The 21,176-nt window shown below is 40.6% G+C and overlaps 1 pseudogene; it reads right to left on the bottom strand.

Moving 5' to 3' along the window:
- Window positions 1-1,394: 1,394 nt before the first annotated feature.
- Window positions 1,395-11,521, bottom strand: LOC137254261 (nuclear cap-binding protein subunit 1-like; annotated as a pseudogene).
- Between the last annotated feature and the right edge of the window lie 9,655 nt (window positions 11,522-21,176).

The raw sequence follows: 21,176 nt of genomic DNA, 5'->3' as shown, positions 1-21,176 counted from the left end.
TATGAAGGCGTAGTCAAATTGCTTGATAGTCCACTATACATACTCCAAAATTTTTGAGCATGCTGTGAATGCCAAGTTGAGTTTTGCTGTTAAATCCCTTATATCACCCAACCAGCACGGGTTTGTTGCTGATAGGTCCACGGTTTCAAATCTTGCTGTTTTAGCGAATACTGTGTAGATTCTTTCTCTGCTGGACTACAGGTTGATTGCATTTACACTGACTTTTCCAAAGCTTTTGATAGAGTTCCTCACACAGTTCTGATAAAAAAATTAAGCTGTATCGGTTTTCATTCAACGTTTCTTTTGTGGATTCGTTCTTATTTAAGTAATAGACACTGCGTTGTTACCATTGATGGGAAAATGTCTAGTCCGTTCGTTGCGACTTCTGGCGTTCCCCAGGGAAGTATACTAGGCCCACTTTTATTTATGTTATTTATTAATGACATCAGCAGTTGTTTTTCGTTTGCAAAGTGTTTACTTTATGCAGATGACTTAAAAATATTCTCAGCTATTAAATCGCAAGAAGATGCCATAAAGCTGCAGGATGATATAAATAAGCTAATAAATAAAAATAAGCTTCACCAATGGTGCCTGAACTCCTGTCTCTCTTTAAATACGCAAAAATGCTTCCAAATAGTTTATTCAAAATCAACTAACAATTTCTCTACAAAATACAGTATATCTAACTGTGAACTTCAATGTGTTGACGAGATTAAAGACCTGGGTGTCGTTTTTGACAAAAGGTTTTCCTTCATTAATCACATTAACTACGCAACGTCGAAAGCATATTCTATGCTCGGATTTGTACGGCGCAATGCTTCAAAATTCTCAGACCCCTATACCTTTAAGCTGCTCTACACGTCATACGTTAGATCTCACATTGAATATGCTGTCTTCATTTGGAGACCAAGCAACCAAACGGCCATTTGTAGAATTGAGAGAATTCAAAAAATTTTCCTTAAATATGCCCTTCGCCCGTTAAACTTTTCGGAGCCGATTCCTTCCTACTCTGCACGTCTTTTACTTTTAAGCCTCAAGTCTTTGGAAAATCGTAGATCTATACTGTGCTTGTCATTCATGTATAATGTTATTAATGGCTACATTGATTGCCCTTATTTGCTGGAAAGGATTCGATTTAATGTTCCCCAAAGATCTCTCAGAAATTCCTTTCCATTTTATTACCATTATTTCAGAACGAATTACGCTGGTAATGCTCCCATTACGCGTGCTATTCGGGAGCTTAACTCAATAAGTAATTCCGTTGCTCTTGATTTTTCTATACAAAGAGCTGAATTTATGAATATTTTGAAGTCTGCTTTCTAAGTAAACCGATTACTTTTAGGCATAAGTATTTTTTAAATTTTCCTTGTATCATAGTCTGTAAGGAATAAAATTCATAGACTTAAACAAATAAATAAATAAATAAAATAAATAAAAGAGCGTCTCTCATATGCTTTTGCTGTCCTAGAATAATTTAGCGATTTGGTGAATTCGCCGGTCATTTCTTTGGAGAATATCCATGTAGCGACAGCTGACAAATTATCAGTAATAACGACCATCATCTGTTAATGATGCTGCCATAATTCGTAAACGTTATGAAGTATGCAAATTTGAGCTTCCTCAGATTCGGCCAGAGCCTTAAAAACTAAATGAAATTTCGATATTGCAGCAAAACTGTGTCAAAACGATTTTGCGCCCAAATTCAATAGCGTTTGGACGAAGACATCGATTTTGAGTGGATTAAATGAGGTCTCAGATATTTCCTGATCGGCGTTATCGCCGGAATTCGGCAACTCTTTCAGAATATTGATGACTTCTTCGGGTGTACATTTTTTTCGAATTGCCACGACCAATCAGCGGCATATTTGTAGTTAGGTTGTGGTGCCACTGGTATGAGCTTGGCGTATGCTTCGGGCATCATTTCGACAATACGTTGATGATACGATAATCTAAGGCATTTATGCAAAACTTCTTGTATGAACTTGGGACGTGGATGCTCTGGGTCTAGCAGCAAACAACTATCCCACTCCTCCCAGGACCAAGTAAATTTAAAATTACTCAAATGGTAAGAAAACCAGTTCACAAAACGATCAAAACATGATGTATTCATCGAATCTATGCGTATAAAAAGGATCTCGGTTGCCTGTGCAAGCACTTGAGGCAAAGTTGCGGGTTGCAATTTACACAATTCAATTAGTATAGAACCATAAACAATTTTCAAATAAACGCGGCGTTGGCATATGAAATATTTCAGCAAATACAACTTCAACAATGCAGTACTCCAAAGGAATTTTACTTTTGTATCGGAAAGCTAGCAGTTGCGGAGCACAATCTTTACGCTCTAAACGATGTGTTTCGATGATGTGATGCAAGTTCTCTTCGATTAGAAAACGTTCTATTGAATGAGCACCTGGTAAGTTGGGACCATCAGGACAATCGTTATAATCAGGCATACGAAACACCATCCAAGGCATTGGATAATCATATGTCTCATGATGAGGTGGTGGTACAAAGGGTGGTAAATTGTGTTGTAGTGACTCAGAGAATAGAGTCGAAGGCTAAATACGGGCGTGGTATATGCTTTTCAGCCCAATTATCTTGACGTAATTTACGTATTTGTGCCCATAAGCAATCTAAGTATTCCTCTTGCGGATGTGGTGCATCAACGGACCACACACGTAAAGCATTATGATGCTTTTTCGAACGTTTGTTTAAAATCACGTCCTACCCATGGTAACGTAGAGAGCACAGCAAACACAAACCAATCGCGTCGCACTTGTGGTACAGTATCTTCATTGGATACATCAATCATTGTGTCTAATAGTTGCTGCAAACTAGTGGCCGAGGTTACATGACAATTCACGAGATCAGCAAGAAAGCGTTACGAGTAACGCGCAGCATCCCAGCGACACATTCTCAATGATTCCTTGAATGTCTTCACCCTATGATTAACGAACTCCGCCAAATTTGTAATTCTTGGCGTTTAATAAACCAACTAATGCAGTGTAGATGGTACATTTTTCAGGCATTTTTATAGCACAATCCAAGAGTAAAAAAATTACACTAAAAATTAGCATAGAAATCGCATACGCGTTTTATCCGATGCTGTCAAAAAATTTATTGACAATTCGCCGGTTCGGCATTGCCAACAAGTTCGGTACGTAAACGAAAGTGGAAATCGATGGAAATCTGTGGCGGTTGTATTATACGAAGTGTTTTCTTAGGCAACATTACGGATGCCTACACCCGCAATCCGCAGCTCTCAAACGTATTGTCAGATGACTTTTTCAAAAAGGCCATTGAAGTGGGACGAAATTCTTGGTGTCAAGTAGTGGCTAACGCTGTTCTGTGAGGTATTACCGGGCTAGCTCTATCCACGGCGCTCTCCTTCTATGATGGCTATCGTGCAGAGAAACTGCCCGCAGGCTTGCTACAAGCGCAACGTGATTACTTCGGCGCTCATACCTATGAATTGTTGGGTGCTTCTGAACTCTTGCAGGTACATTGATTGTTACGAAGTTTTTTAGATAAACATAATATTTTTTGTTTTACAGGGGATCGCGCTTAGTACAATATTCCTACAGCCAAGTTTGGAGATGCCAACAGTTTCTTATTCGAATTTTGGGTATGTGAGTTAAGATTTATTATACATAAAAGTAGTTTGAGGAATTAGTGGTTGCTGTAGATGAAAGCATGATACAAGCCCCTACAGGTGGGGTCGTTTGCAACATATGTATGATTTTCTTTCCACAAGACTCCCAAGTTCTCAATAGTGTATAACATTTCGAAAACAACAACACATACGAACAGTTTCCTTTATATGTTGTTGGATCTTTTCTTTGGCATTTTATTTAAAAAAATGTAAGTCTTTTGGAATAATAAAAAAACCCATAAGAAGAAAAGTCCCCATCTTGAAAGCGCTTGTATCATGGGTGAAAGCATAGTTGTAGCTTAAGGGTTTGAATAAACATATTCAATGGAAATATAAAGGTATTTGTTTAAACTCAGGGTTCGCATAATGTTTGTGATATAATTTGGTTTCACTAATTGCTCTTTTCCTCAAATGGGTGCCTGGAATGGAAATTCTCAAACATTTCATAAATTCTTGAATTATTTCCACAACTGGAATCACCAGTGTGTGAAAGCTCGAGAATTCATTCTTGCGTCTTCGAAATTAAAGTCCTTCCTTGTCTTGCATTCATATGGACAAAATCTACCTGCACAAGTGTGACAGATTGGAGAACAAATGTTTGAGAATGTATCCCTAAATTTATTCATTTGAATGTGGTTACATTACCTATGACTTCATTTTGTCCGACAATTCATTTACAATTGTTTGTTTTATTGATAAACATGGCTTAGTTTCTATAATGGGGTGCTGTCTTTGAGCAGTGAACTGTTTTTTGGGTGTAGTTTTCTGGTTTTATGTTTAAAAAAAGAGAAAAAAAAGAGGAAAAAAGGGGGGAGGGGCATCGGTTGTATGTTTCGGGCCTGGCTGCGGTTACGCCTCTCTAGATCCCTGACCCTCTTCGCTGGATGGGAGTAGCACGAGTTTAATGAGGGCTCTTGTGACCTTACCCTTCGCCGTCATGAGATCCACTACTCGTACTCGTCCATCCGATCCCGGATGGAGGTTGATTACCCTCCCGAGCCTCCACTCATTGGGTTGCAAGTTGTCTTCCCTTATGACAACTAGATCGTCAAGCTTCATTATTGCTTTAGTTTGGCGCAATTTGTTCATTTTTTGAAGTTCGACGAGGTATTCCGTCTTCCCTCGTCGACAAAAGGTGTGGTGTAGGGCCTTTAGTCGCTGCCATCGATTGATAATCGATGCGGGGTTTTCGTCCGCGTCTGGCTCCGGGGGCGCTAATAGGTGTCCCCCTATTAAAAAATGTCCCGGGGTTAATGGTTCTAGGTCGGACGGTTGATTTGAAGAGGGAGTTAAGGGGCGGGAGTTGAGGCAGGATTCTATCCTGCAAAGCAGGGTACAGAATTCCTCAAAGGTGTATTTAAGGTTGAGTGCTACCCTTTTGAAGTGAAATTTAAAACTTTTCACTCCCGCTTCCCACAATCCCCCCATGTGAGGAGCAGACGCAGGAATAAAATGCCAGTTCAGATTTTGGTATGTATACGTTGTCACTACCTCGGCGCGTGAGTCAGCCATGAAGGTTTTGAACTCCGCCCTGAGGGCTCTTGATGCCCCGACAAAATTGGTTCCGTTGTCGGAATACACATTCTTCGGGCAGCCTCGTCGCGCGACGAATCTGGCAAAAGCCGCCAAGAATGACCGGGTGCTCAGATCGGTAGTCGCTTCCAAGTGGATGGCCTTAGTGGAGAAACACACAAAGAGGCAGACAAAACCCTTGGACACGCGACAGCCTCGCCCCTGATAATTCTTTATCTGAAAGGGGCCGGCAAAATCTACCCCGGTGTTAGTGAATGCCCGGGTATAGGTGGTTCGCTTGGTCAGTAGAATACCCATCAATTGTGTTTTCGCCTGTTTCCTATGCACTGTGCATACCTTGCACTTGTGAATTTCTGATCTTATCATATTTTTCACCCGAGGTATCCAGTACTGTGTTCGGATCAGGCGCAGCATAAGCTGATTCCCACCATCTAACGAGATTTTATGGACAAATCGTGTGATGAGACGAGACAGTCCACTATGATAGGACAGAATTATGGGGTGGCGTTCGTTATACGAGAGGTCCTTGAACGCCGCGAGCCGCCCCCGACTCTGATTGTCTCGTCCTCATCGAGAAATGGGTGCAAGGATTGTAAATCGCTCATTGAATTGATTGACCCTTTTTCTTGGAGTGTTCTTACTCCTCCGCATAATGGTTTCGTTGAGCATTGACGATCAGTCGACACATCTTTGCTTTGATCACAATGGGCGAAATCGTCAGTGATGTTTCATTGAAGGAGGTTTTGAGATGAGTCCTTTTGTAGAACCGTAGAACGTAGGACACAACTCTTAAAGCCCGGGAAAGGTCGGAAAACCTGTCTACAATATCCTCGTCTTTACGGTTAACCGAGGTTGTGTGCACTTGTAACCTTTTTTCTTCCATGGTTGTGGTGTAGTTTATTTCCTCGTTTGGCCATTCTTTGCCATCTTGCTGCAGCCAAGATGGGCCTTCCCACCACAAGGAATTGTTTACCAGCTCTTGCGCTAATAGCCCTCTACTGGCTAAGTCTGCAGGGTTTGACGCTGAGACCACGTGACGCCAGTCCGTGTTCCCAACTTGGTCTATTATCTTTGTCACACGGTGGGCCACGAAGGTTGACCATGAACACGGAGGTTTCCGTAACGAAGCTAAGAGAATAGTTGAGTCAGTCCATAATAAGGTTTTATGTTTGCCTAAATTAAGGTTCTTGTTGTTCTAGGGTTTCTGCAAGGAGAACTGCTCCACAAAGTTCTAGTCTTGGTAATGAGATAGTTTTTACGGGCGCGACTCTTGATTTGGCTAATAGCAGGCTTAAAAATATTTGTTCATTAATATTGACGCGCAAGTAAACGGTGGCTGCATATGCTTTTTCTGACGCGTCGCAGAATTCGTGGATCTCCACTGTGGCTGTTGGTGAGAAGTGTACCCGGCGTGGGATCTGAATTTTTTCTATGTGCTGGTAACTTTCGATGAAACTCTGCCACCGATCCAGCGAGATTGGCGACACGGTTTCATCCCACCCTGTTCCCTCTAACCAGATGCCTTGCATCAACATTTTGGCGGTAACCACGAATGGTGCCAGCTACCCTAAGGGGTCAAATAATTTTGATATGGCCGACAGAATTTTCCGTTTTGTAAAGCTAGACTGTTCCTTTATGGGTTTCGTTTTGAAGCAAAAGATATCTGAGTGGGCGTTCCACCTGATGCCAAGTGCTTTAACCATACTGGTATCCTCGAAGTCTAGGAAATCTTCGTTTAGGAGGTGAGCCTTTGGTAGGCCTTTACGTAGTTTTTTCGAGTTGGCGGTGCATTTGCTCAGCGAGAATCCTGCTGTCCCCAGGGCTGTAGTTATTTGATCCCTTGCTTTAATGGTGTCGGTAATAGTGTGTCCTCCTGCTAGCACGTCGTCAACGTACATTGCATTTCGTAGTATATCTGATGCTATAGGGTGGCTGTGCTCCACGTCGTCCGCTAACTGGAGCAGTGTTCGTATTGCAAGGTATGGGGCACAGTTAACTCCGAAGGTGACCGTTTTCAACTCATATAGTTGTATGGGCTGCGTACTTTCTGTTCGGATCAGCGTGCAACAGAATCTGTGTGTACATTTTTTCTATGTCGCTGTTAAAGACATATTTGTAGAAACGCCACCTTAATATGAGAATGGTTAAATCATTCTGTAGCACTGTGCCCGGATGGAGGATGTCGTTGAGGCTGACTCCGTTTGCAGTTGATGATAACGCATTGAACACCGCTCTTACTTTGGTTGTTGTGCTTTCTTCCTTTTTGACGGCATGATATGGTAAAAAATAAGTATCACAGTCTTCAGCAGGGATGTGTGTTGGTACCCGGGACATGTGCCCCAAGGTTTCATACTCTGCTAAGACCCTATTGTATTCTGACTGTAATGGTGGGTCTTTAGCTAAACGCGTTTCCATTCGGAAAAATTGTGAACACGCAATTTTTAATGAGGGACCTAATTGTTTATATTTTGGAAATTCCTGTTTAAAAGGCAAGGATACAATATATTTATCCACATCATTTCGAATCGTTGTGTTCTTATACAATTCTTCACAATACCTGTCATCATGATTGTACGCCTTGTCCTTGGGGACTTCCTCTGTTTCCCAAAATGATCGTAGCTCTCTGTCCAATTGCACTTCACTGACAAAGGACACATATTTCTCTCTGGGTGAGATTGTTTCGGTTTGGCCGGTCAATATCTAGCCGAACACAGTCTCTTGGGCTAGCAGTGTTCCTAACACGTCTTTCTTTATTCCACCTAACATCACCTGTGCATAAATGTCGCCTCCTAATATCAGGTCGACTTTCTCATTGACAAAAAAACGTTTGCCAGCTTATACTAAGTTCGGGATCAATTGGAGACCGCAGTTGTATATGACACGCTTCCTTTGCTTGTGCTGACACTTGATTGGTGATGCCGGACACGTGCGGAGACATCCGCTGAGATGGCAAGTTTATGCGACGTTTCTCAGTTATGAAAGTACATTCTCACCCCGAATCTACAAGTGCCCGCGCGGAGAAGTTGGGGTTGTTGTAAAATATATTGATGCGGGCGGTACCTAGTAAAACCCCTTTACTTGTGTTTGTAAAGCAGGCCTTGAAGTAGTTAGTTCCATTGTTTTGGTTATTTCCAGTGCTTTGGTTATTGGAAGAGGTGCGTCTCTGTTGCGCTTGGGCTGATGGGCCAGGGTGGTTATTATTGTTGTTTGCGTTTTTGTTGGTGTTCGTTGCCTGAATATGTAGGAGCGTATTGTGTCTTTGCTGGCAGGTGGCGCAATTGTAGGAGCTTGAACACCTAGACACAATATTTCCTGAGGATAAGCAGTTAATACACACTTTTTGGTTTTTAATGAAGGTGATTTTATCGGAAACCGCCAATGTGCAGAACCGTTGGCAATGTTGTAGTTTGTGCTCAGTGGATTTACACATCTTGCACGCACCTTTGGTTACACTCGTCTGAAAAGCACCTAGCTTTGTGTGAGAGTGAGTTTTCAGTAGATTGTCTACCATTATAGGTTTTCGGGTTCTTGGTTTCCAAGCTATCCTCAGTTATGCCAGAGACTGTCTCAAGTGTCTGGAAACGGTTCTGTAAGAATTTATCCATGTCTTCCCACTTGGACATTTCTGTTTTATTTTGAACCGTTTGCTCCCATAAGGCTAGTGTGTTTTTTGGTAATTTCGTTGAACACAAATAAGTTATAATTGCATCCCAATTTGACACATCGATTTGATGTGTCTTTAAGGATGCGATACAGTTGTTGATGTCTCGCTGCAACTTTCTAATTGAAGTGCCGCATTCCTTTTCGACCGCCTCTAAGCTGAACAATGTTTTCAGCTGAGTATTCACTAGTATGCGTTTGTTTTCGTATCTGTCTACCAGATTTTGCCACGATATACCGAACCCTTCGTTTGTGAGCGGGCACTTTTGCACTATCTCTTTCGCCTCACCCTGGGTCTTTTGTATCAAGTGGTACAATCTTTCTACCGGTGTGAGTCGCTTATTTAAAATATATATGTCTGTAAAGTGGTCTCTGAAAGTAGGCCAGGATAAGAAATCTCCCTTGAACACATCAGTGTCACACGGGGGTAGGCGGATATTTGTATCCCTTTCGTGCTGTTCTTCGGGCTTAGGGTCGGGTTTGTTGAATGTGGCCTGTCGCGTTGATATGTTTGACATGAAACGCAAGTAGACTACGTAAGCACTTTTGTGCTTTATCTTAACAGCTGATATATTTTTTCCCTCTAGAGTGTCCCCAGCTAATAGTTCATCATGGGCTGTTTTTGCTTTTTTCCACTTTGCCTTTAACTCTTCTTGCTGGATAGCCAGAGTTTATTTGGTATGCTCGGATTCGGATGTGTTGTTGAAGTCAGCTTCAAACTCAATGACTTCATCAGCCACCCTGATGTAATTTTCCATGGCTTTTGACATGACAGGAGCACTGCGCTTAAGGGTAAAATGGATCTAACTTGTTAATAGCAGTAGCTTACGAAGGGGCGTTCAGCTTAAGATAGGACGATGTTGCTGGGTACATCCCCAATATAATGGACTGCAACCAAAGGGTAAAACACGCAAATTTTTCTCTGTGTATATTTGCTTTAATTTTTTCAGCTAATTGTGCTTTTATGCGAACACTCTTGTCACCCAACTCACCGAAGTGTTAGTGTTGTGTATATAAGAAAATAAGGTTAAGTGACTTTGGTTTAATGGTAGTAACGCTGATTTATGTCAGAACCTAAAGAATTGGTTCAATGGATTACACTTAAGTGTTCAATGGTTCTAAAATATTGGCAGTGACTTGCGATAAAGTGCGTTAAAATGTTGTTGCAAAGAAATTGCCACACTACAGTGAAAAAGTGGGGTTATGTTGGATTTGTGCAGCTGGCTGCCATATTCCTCGAAAATATGCGTTACAGCAAACAAACTACTAAATCAAAAGAGTTTATGTAAATCTGTGTAACTTAGCTGCCACACATACGTATAATTACATGGTTTTTATTAATAAAATCGCGTTGTTGGTACACCGGGAAGTTAAACTTTATGTAATTTCCCTAATTGTGCAAAAAACAAAAAAAAAAAAATTGAACTCAAACCACGTACCTTTGTGCCTTTGTTTGACCGCTCGTGTTTGTTTGCTGGTGTAGTGCTTGTCGCTTTTGAAACGCTCTAAGGTGGTATGTTACTGATAGTTGCTGTAGCTGTTGTGTGGTAATGGCTTTGATTTGCTGTGGTTATCTAGTTGGTCGCTGGTAATTCAGTCGTTTCTATAATTATTCCGGCGTAGTAGGACCATGAAAAAACCTCTTGGGGCTTCGATAGCTCTGTAGTAAGTTCCCAAGGGGTTTTCTGCGCTCGTTGAAAAAAGAGAAAAAAGGAAAATAACACAGCAGATTAAATTCTTGAATTTAAGAATTTAATAATTTGCACTTCAAAGTTAATTCACAATGCGTAATTCAAAGCTAATTCACAATTTAACTGACTATATTTAGGTTAAGTTATACAAAAATGAAAATCTTACCTATAACAGGGCTGATGGCTGCAGTTATCACGGAGGGTTTCCAAAAAAGAAGTAAAAGAGTTTCTTTCTTATAAAACGCGTTCACCTCTCAATTCCGCCGAAAAGCGGTTTTGAGGGGTGATTGAACGAAAGTAAGTTAAATTGGAAAGTCGCGCACCAACACATACGCATACGCCTGCACGGACATATGTAGCCGTTGGTGTTAGTGCGCGAAGGTAGAGATAGAAGCAAACACAGATAGTTTACATTAGGCTGGGTCACCATTGGCCGTGCTCATTCTTGGGTTTAGCTTGATGGCCTAAACAGTGGTCTGGCCAATCCTTTACTGCCTCTATCTTTTCATTTGCTGTACGGATACCTTCTGTCGTTACCTTGTGACCCAAATAATTGACTTCCTTTTTAAACAGCGCGCACTTTTTGGGCCTTAGTTTCACACCAGCGCAGCTATTCTCTGGAAAACTCCCTCCAGATATACCAAGCATGTTTTCCAGTGCAGTCCTTTCAATACCTGATCCACGAGTCTCTCAATAGTAGCTGGTGCATTACAAAGTCCAAAGGCATAACTGTGAATTGCCAAAGACCATCTCCGACGCTGAAGGCTGTTTTTTCTTTGTCTTCCTCCTTCACTTCCACTTGCCAGTAGCCACTTTTCAAGTCCAGTGTGGAAAACCATTTCGTACCAGAGAGCGAGCTCAGAGTATCGCCAATTCTTGGCAATGGGTAGCTATCTTTTTCGTGACGTCGTTCATCTTGCGGTAATCCACGCAAAACCTCATTTTCCCATCCTTCTTCTTCACAAGTACCACAGGTGAGCTCCATGGACTAGCTGATGGTTCGATGACGCCGCTGTCGCTCATTTCTTGTACGATTTGACTCACAACTTCCCGTTTTGCCAGTGGAACACTACGAGGAGCTTGGCGTATCGGCCTCGCGTCTCCAGTGTCAATTTGATGTTTCACAAAGTTGGTGCGGCCTGGTTTGGAACCATCCTGGTCAAATATGTTTGCGTACTTTAGGAGCAGTTGCCTTGCCTTACTCTGATAATCTTCCTCTAGCCCCTCCGTCCATGCCGTGATGTCATTTGAAAGATCAGTATTACTAGATGAAACGTGTTCCTGGAGCTGTTCACAGTTAACAACTACTTCAGCCTCTTGGCATCTTCCAAAAATAGCTCCTTTGGTCAGTTTGAGTGGTGACTTGAACTCATTGAGTACTCTTACCGGAATACGTCCATCTTGTTTTGTCATAGCCAGGGTTTTTCCTACAAGTATTTTCGGTGCTGATTTGTTTGCAACCTTTGCCCAGATGACTGCTTCGGATTTTGGTGGTATTTGCTGACTCTCTTTCACAACCACTCGTTTACTGCTGTAGCCTCTCTCGTAGCTAAAATTAAGTGGCACATGGATTTTGAGATTTGCTCCTCTCCTTCAGCTCGACGTTTACGGCCACCCAATTGCTGGAACTGTTAGGATTGGTACTGCAATAGCGTGCAATGTGCCCTGGCTTTCCACATTTAAAGCATTTGACGGCACCATGGTTTTTCTGCTGCGTTCCTTTTAATGCTTCCAAAATGGTGTCTACCCAGTCTGGCCTTTCCACTTCCACGCGATGATCTTTGTATGTGGGCTTACTCAAAAGTGATGCTGTTTCCTGAGCCAGCGCATGGGATACCGTTTCTGCAAATGTTGGCTTTGGGTTTGCGTATGTGGCTCGTTTCGTTTCGACGTCCCGTATGCTATTTATAAATCTCTGCATTTTTACCCTTTCGGTGTATTCCACGGGTGCGTCGGCATTCGCCAAATGCGCAAGCCTTTCCACATCTGACGCAAACTCCTGCAAAGTCTCATTAGCTTTTTGGTAGCGGTTTTGCAACTCTATTTTGTGTATCTGCTTCCTGCGTTCGCTTCCGTATCGCCTCTCTAGAGCGCTCATCAATGTTTCGTAGTTGTTTCTCTCTCCTTCGGGAATAGTCTGTAGGATTTCAGCAGCAGATCCTTTCAATGCCGCGAATAGTGCAGCAACTTTATCTTCAGCACTCCAGTTGTTCACTGCTGCGGTCTTCTCAAACTGAATCTTAAATACCTGGAAAGGAACAGAACCATCAAAAGATGGAGTTTTTATCTTCGTATTTCTTGCTGAAACAGCTGGGCGATTTAATTGCAACTCCTGTATACGACCTCTCAAAGCATCCACCTCGGCTGCGATTTTTCCTCAAACTGCGTTATTTTCTCGTCCATACGCGCTTCGAGTTTTGATGATATACGCGCCTCCTGCGCTTCGAGTTGTACTGTTATGCGTGCCTCTTGTTCTTTCATTTGTGTTTCCATCTTTGATGTAATCTGTGTCGACATTTCTGAAATACGCGTTTCTTGTGATTCGATCTTTGATGTTATTCGTGTCTCTTGGGATTTCATCTTGGATGTTATACGGTTCTCCTGTGATTCCATATATGTCTTCTGTTCTGCCAGTTGAGATGACACTGTCGATGTTTGAGCAGATATTGCAGCTAAAATCATGTTGAAGTATTTGCTCGTAACTGTCTGCGATGTTTCATTTTTCTCTTCAATTTTTGTTGTCTCCTAGCCATCAAGAGGAAAGCCACACTCTTCCACGTTAATTCCTTCTGCTTCCATTGCCTCTCGTAATCGCCCCTGAAGTTCGAGTTTAATGCCGGTTGTATTCAATCCACGGCTCTCCAACTCCTTCTTCAGTTGCTGGATCTTCAATTCACTGAACTTTGCCATATCCAAGTTGTATTCCCAATCTTCGGAATTTATTCAACAATTCTTCTTCTGACACCAATTGTAACGAATTTACTGCAAATCCTCTTATTTGCAACCTTCTGCTAAGTTCGAATCACTAAACTGTTGAATAAATAACACCACTATTTAGTAATGCAAAATGGTCTTTATTAAAGTACTTCACAATAAATAACTCTACTATTGCTCGACAGATAACGAGTTTAATCAAAACTGATTGTAGCGCCTCTATTATTGAGTATATATCTCATACAACCGATTGTTCAGATAAGAAACTTTTCGCAATTTCTACCCCATTTTAATAGCTATTTTTCAAATTTCGCCAATTGCTTACGTATATAGTATATATTGCTGTGTAAAAAAATCATAGAGATCGGTGATATATATAATATATATATGATGGTATATAGTATATATTGTGACGAATATTAGTGACACTAAGTGATACTCACATTCCTAGTCTGATGCTAAGTAAATAGAGCCACAACAACAATAAAGCAAGCTGCTACACTTGTATGTACGTAAACAAATTAATCATTATATCTGCACACATACGTGCGGGGCAACAGAGCGCATGTCATCATCAGCCGCTCACATATACACACGCATATGGATACAAATTGCAAATATACGTGTGTATAGCGGGTAAACAAGCATCAGGTTCACGAAACTACTAGACTTTAGGAGAAAAGGGAGAACGAGGAAGCCGAAGAGTATAAAAGCGGCACAGGCTGAGGAATAACGAAACAGTTTGAGTTAAGCAAGCTATCAGAATTATAAGTGTTATTGTGAAGTACTTTAATAAAGGCCATTTTGCATTATTGAAGAGTGGAGTTATTTATTCAACAGTTTAGTGATTCGAACATTAGCAGAAGATTGCAAATAAAGGGAATTGCAGTAAACTCATTACAATATATATAATATATATATATTTTTTTTTTTTCAATTTCAGCCCCATTTTAACAGCTAAAAACTTCAAATTTCACCAAATACTTACGTGTATGATTGATTGATTGATGTCTGAAAAAATTATTGAGATCGGTGGTATACGTAGTATATATCTCATACAACCGATTGTTCAGATAAGAAACTTTGTGCAATTTCTGTCCCATTTTAACAGCTAGAAGCTTCAAATTTCACCAAATATATACGTAAATATTGTTGTCTGAAAAAATCATAGAGATCGGTAGTATATATATTATATACCCCATATAAACTGTCACTTTTGCCCCTTTTTGACGGCTAGAAGCTTCAAAATTATTCAGATTTCATCAAATGGTTACGTTTACGTCATATATTTTTTTTTTAAACAGGTGATTCGTAGTCACAGTTTTTACATGTAGACCAAAAAAAACGTGAAGTTTTGCATCCTCGAACAAAGTACCTACCTATTTTTTATTTTATATTTATCTTAAAAATCGTTTAGATATGTTCAAATTTCACCAAATGATTACATGTATAGCATATATTGTTGTCTGAAAAAATCATAGAGACCGGTGGTATATATAGTATATATCTCATACAACCGATTGTTCATATAAGAAACTGGTATACATAGTATATATCTCATACAACCGATTCATCAGATAAGAAAGTTTGCGCAATTTCTGCCCCATTTTAACAGCTAGAAACTTCAAATTTCACCAAATGCTTACGTATGAGTATGTGTCTTCAACGCGTAGACGTGTTTTTCGGTGCGCTCCAGTTATTGTCTATTTAGTTATATATTTTGTCATTGTACTTGCTTGTTTGGCGTTTGCGGGCTTTGCGTATTGATTTTCATTGTTTAATTGTTTCTACTCAATCACTTGATACGAATCTATTCTGCTTTTTGTGTATAATTATTTAATTTTTCCTAATTGCAAACAATATAACAAACAACAACAATATCACAAACAACAAATTTATCGAAGATGCCCGATACTAGAGCTTCCCGCCAAGTGGTATTTACTCCCAACAAAAATGCGAGTGCAGTCGGCAGATCTGGTTTAAAAGAGAGCTCGTTACCTTCATCTTGGATTGAGCTTATTGAAGACAAATTGGAGATGCAGAGAATGGCCATCATTGAAGAGATTGCAGATCGTCTGAAAAGTTCTGAAGAGCGGCTTATGGCTGAAATGTCAAACCTATAAAAGGCGCTAAGCAAAATGGAGGAGAGAGTGGTTAAAGCAGAAGCCCAGGTTGAATGCAATGAACAACTGCGGAAGGAAATTGTGCTACTAAAAAGGAGTTAAATGAATGCCAAAACAAATCTGTCTCCAGTGACATAATAATTAATGGCCTGATGGTGAAAACATTAAAGGCACTGTTAACAAAATGTGCCAATCATTGAAGGTGCCAGCATTGCCTATCTCCTCGGCGTTTCGTGTGCCTAACAAAAACAACAGCAAAACACCTGCATCTGTCGTTGTACGACTGAGCTCTTCTGATGATCGATCTACACTCTTTAAAGCAGTGGCCCGTTTTTGCAAAGAGAATAAGACTCCACTAATGCATCGTGATGAAGGAATAAATTCGGACGGGAAAATACACATACATGAGTGCCTAACCAAAAACAATCGTGAGCTAATCCATTTTGCAATGCAGTTGAGAAGAGAGAAAAAGCTCGTTGCTGGTTTCTCAATTCGTGGATATGTCTATGTTCGTGTACGTCCAAATTGTAAAGCTTTCAAGGTGACTGATATCGAGAGTATTGAGCGTGTTGTTGCTGCAGACACCTGATTATGTATGATTATTGTTATGTGTATCTAATATTATATATTCTCTTTATTTTTTCTCTAATCTGCTTTTTCAAACATTCTACTGTCCTCCTACTTTCTCATCCTATCATATGTTTAATTGGTGTCACATTCTGCGGTGAATGTGATTTGTGTCTCTGAAACATGGTTCTGCAGTGAGACTCCTGATCTGAACTTTTCGATTAATGGGTACAATCTATTTCGGAATGATCGTAGGTACAAAAAAGGAGGGGGAGTTGCAGTGTACTGTAAAAAGCACTCAAATCTAGACTATTAAAAACTTCTAATTCCTTTGATGCTGAATATATTTTCACTGAACTGTCAGATGGAGTAAATAAAATTATCGTAATATGTCTTTACAACCCCAAAAAAAATTTTTCATTAGAATCATTTTTTGTTGATTTGTCCGAATTTGTAATTGATTATGAACGTATTTTGATTTGCGGTGATTTTAATGTGAACCTACTTGTTAATGATTCCTACAGTAGTAAACTACTTGACCAGCTTGCAACAGCAGGTCTATGTGTTATCAACAGTTCTAACCCGGCGAGATTTGACAATAATTCTGTACCCAGTCTACTTGATTATTTTGTAACTTGTGATCCCTGGCACGTCCTAAAATTTGAGCAAATATGCTTTGTTTCTGACCATGATTTGATTTTCTGTACTATAGATGTTGAAATGCACCGTTCTGATTTAGATTGTACGTTTGTGTATCGTGATTTTAAATCGTTGAATGTTAATGCGTTGTACTCCGATATATGTGGTGTTGATTGGACTGACTGTTGGCTGTTGGTGTTGTGGCTGATACCAAGTTAGATTTTCTTAATAATAACTTGACCAGATTGTTTAATGTGCATCTGCCTATTCGTTGTGCAAGTGTTATTAACAGTTCGTGTCCCTGGTCAATTCGAGAGTTTGATCGGCTATTAAGAAACGTCAAAAATATTATGGTAAGTGGCGTAAAAATAAGACAGATATTTCTTGGTGTCGATACAAAGAAGTGCGAAATGAAACAACAGCTATTATCAGGCAGGCAAAGTGTAGGTACAGTAAATCAAAGCTAGATCCCTCACTTCCATCCAAGGAGTTGTGGAGAAACTTAAAAAGGTTTAAAATACATGGCAAGGATAATACTAAGTGTGAAATAGATGTGGATGAACTAAATGACTTTTTTGTTAGCACTAACAATGACGTCAATGCTCCAGCCCTGCTAAAAGATTACTCCTCCTATGTCGGCCCTGATAACAAATTTTAATTTGATACAATTGGCGAGGTTGATGTTTTGAAGTCTTTATTAAGCATAAAATCGAATGCTTTGGGGGAGGATGGAATCTCTCTAAGATTTATTATGATCGTAATGGAGTTTATACTAGGTCCGCTTACTCACATCATAAATTTCTGCTTCACCTCTTCATGTTTTCCCACGATGTGGAAGAAAGCAATTATTCTTCCTATTGCAAAAAAAAACTAATGCTACGTGTGCAGGTGATTATAGGCCTATCAGCATACTGCCTACATTTTCGAAGGTATGTGAAAATTTAATGGCAGCACAAATTTCTTACTTTATCCAGCAAAATAAATTACTCAGTCCGTTGCAATCTGGCTTCAGACCAAAGCACAACTGATCTACAGCAATGGTTAAAGTATTGGATGATATAAGAATTAGTTTTGATACTGGCGACCTAACACTTCTTTGTTTACTAGATTTCTCCAAAGCATTTGATTCTGTGAATCATAAGCTACTATGTACGAAGCTGACTGAAGTATTACTTCGGATTTGAGGATAGCTCAGTCAAGCTTATTGCTACGAGATACGTTTACGGTATTGGTCGATATGATCACATATCTGCCTGGCCAACGAAAATTCTTGGGTGCAGCCTTGAAAATTATCTAGCCGCCAGGAATTGTATCTTTATATACAAATTATTATTGTGGAAGACACCAAATTACTTATTCGAAAGGTTGAGACCAGTGAGATCACTGAGACATCAGAGTCTGGTCGTACCATCGCATAATTACTTAACTTAATCTAGACTATTTTCATTAGCGCGGTTAAATTATGGAATTCAATCCCAGATAATGTGAAGGCTGGACTAAATAGATTAAACTACAAGGATGTAATACTCAAGTACTTAAACGCTGTATGAAAACAATGCAAAAACATTGTAAGTGTTACCTGCTTCTCTTTTCTTTCCCCTTTTCCCACTTTGATCTTGACTATCTTTTCTTTCGTTAAGGTTAGATGTATTCTAAATTTGTTATTTAGATTTAAGTTAGAATATACATATTTACACTGTTTTATGTTTAATAACCTAGTTGTAGTACTTCTAAAAGCTATATCTGGTCTTACTCTGTACTACGTTGGTAAATAAATAAATAAATATAAATATAAATATAAATATAGCATATTGTCACGAATATACTGCAAATCCTCTTATTTGTAACCTTCTGCTAAGTTCGAGTCATTAAACTGTTGAATAAATAACTCCAATATTTAATAATGCAAAATTGCCTTTATTCAAGTACTTTCAAAATAACACTTCTATTGCTCGAGAGATAGCGTGCTTAATCCAAACTGAAACTAGTTTCCGCGCCTCTACTGTTGTCGCCTTTTATACTGTCTGGTTTCCTCTTTGCATACTTCTAGGCTTTTCCGTTCCAGAACTTACTAGTGAGTTATCAGCTACAAAATCACCAGCCACAACTACGTTTATAGCTTCTCATATGCGCGTGAGTAATACTTGCACAAATTAGTGCCCTCTCTTGTGAGCACCTCAGATAAGATATATGCATGTGTTTGTGGGTTGCTGCGTGTACGTACATATGTGTAGATATAATGATTGATTTATGGATGTGCATAAAAGTCACTCTTAGTATCGGCTTAGAGATGACAGTACCCCTTAGTGTTGCTAATATTCATAACACTGCCCTCCACCTAAGTCTGATAGTCCCGATCAGACAAATTTCCTGATCTAAACGCCGCTAGCATCTCCAAATGTACCACTCTTCCACTTCGTGGTATCCTAATGGTTTGTATGCGGTAGATGGTGTCACTGATCTTCTTCACAACTTTGTACGGGCCTTCCCAACTGCACCCATATTTGGATGAAACACCTTTTCGCCGGTGAGGGTTGTATAACAGTACCAAATCTCCCGCCAAGAAACCTTTTGAATTATTGTTCTCATCGTACCTGTGTTTCATCGTACTACTCATTACCCTGGTTCGTTCCTTCACACTCTGTTGTTTGGCCAATGAACTACTTCGTAGAGCTTACGCTGGACGGATTTGCCTTGCATAATCAGTATCGTTCCGATGCTTCACAACAGTAGTGTGCCTTGGCTTGAAACCACCCTTGCATTCTTTATGCGAAATTCTTTCCTTCATTTTAGTGCGTCTGTTAGGGCTTTTCAATGCCAGTTTTTCTCTCACAGGTACCTTCGGTTTTGATTAGTTTGGCCCATTTGTTCCATCTACCTTTGCTCGATCTACTTTCCTTGACTTTCGTGGTCTCTGTCGAATCTCCTCCACCAGGACTCGCTTACTGCTGAACCCTTTTTCCAAACTGAACTTAAGTAGCACATCCTGGTTCTCATGACGCATCACCCTTCTCTGCATATCGATCTTGATGTCATGGTCAACCAAGAAGCCCACTCCCAATATGACTTCATCAACGATCTCCGCCACAACGAATTTGTGTAGAACCATGACCTTCCCAATTAAGACTTCACATATCACTTCTCCCAGGACTTGGTTATACTCGCCAGTGACCGTGCACCAACTATCGTGGAATCAGCCTTCTTAATATCGCATATAAGGTCCTTTCAAGTGTATTGTGCGAAAGATTGAAGCCCACCGTGAACCGGCTGATTGGACCTTATCAGTGCGGCTTCAGACCTGGTAAATCTACCATCGACCAGATTTTTACAATGCGCCAAATCTTGGAAAAAACCCGTGAAAAGAGAATCGACACACATCACCTCCTCGTCGACTTTAAAGCCGCCTCCGACAGCACGAAAAGGAGCTGCCTATATGCCGCTATGTCTGAATTTGGTTTCCCCGCAAAACTTATACGGCTGTGCAAAATGACGTTGAGCAACACCATCAGCTCAGTCAGAATTGGGAAGGACCTCTCCGAGCCGTTCGAATCTAAACGAGGTTTCAGACAGGGAGACCCCCTATCGTGCGATTTCTTTAATTTGATGCTGGAGAAAATTATACTAGCTGCAGAACTTAACCGCACTGGAACAATATACCATAAAAGCGTGCTGGCGTTACTGGCATATGCTGATGACATTGATATCATCGGCCTAAACACCCGCGCTGTTAGTTCTGCTTACTCCAAACTGGAAAAAGAAGCGGTAAACATGGGTTTGATGGTGAATGAGGGCAAAACGAAGTTCCTCATCGAGCAAAGAGTTAGCGCATATGCGCCTTGGCAACCACGCTACTGTTGGCAGCCATAATTTCGAAATAGTAAAAGACTTCGTTTATTTGAGAACCAGCATCAACACTAGCAACAACATCAGCACTGAAATCCAGCGAAGAATCAATCTTGCCAATAAATGCTACTTTGGACTAGGTAGGCAATTGAAAAGTAAAGTCCTCTCTCGGCGAACGAAAATCATACTCTACAAGTCACTTATCGTACCCGTCCTGCTATATGGGGCAGAAGCATGGACCATGACAACAGCAGATGAAGCGGCTTTGGGAGTGTTCGAGAGAAAAGTGCTTCAAAAGATTTATGGACCTCTACGCGTTGGCGATGGCGAGTACCGAAGAAGATTTAATGATGAGCTGTACGAGCTATACGCAGACATCAACATAGTCCAGCGAATTAAAACGCAGCGGCTGCGCTGGCTGGGCCATGTTATGCGAATGAAAGATGATGCCCCGGCCAAGAAAGTGTTTCTATCGGAACCCGCCTATGGAAGCAGAGGTAGAGGGCGGCCCCCACTCCGTTGGAAGAACCAGGT

The sequence above is a fragment of the Eurosta solidaginis genome, chromosome 5 (genome assembly GCF_040869045.1).
Source record: "Eurosta solidaginis isolate ZX-2024a chromosome 5, ASM4086904v1, whole genome shotgun sequence".
Taxonomy (NCBI): domain Eukaryota; kingdom Metazoa; phylum Arthropoda; class Insecta; order Diptera; family Tephritidae; genus Eurosta; species Eurosta solidaginis.
The sequence above is the reverse complement of the archived record's forward strand: the minus strand, read 5'-3'. Positions and strand labels throughout refer to the sequence as shown.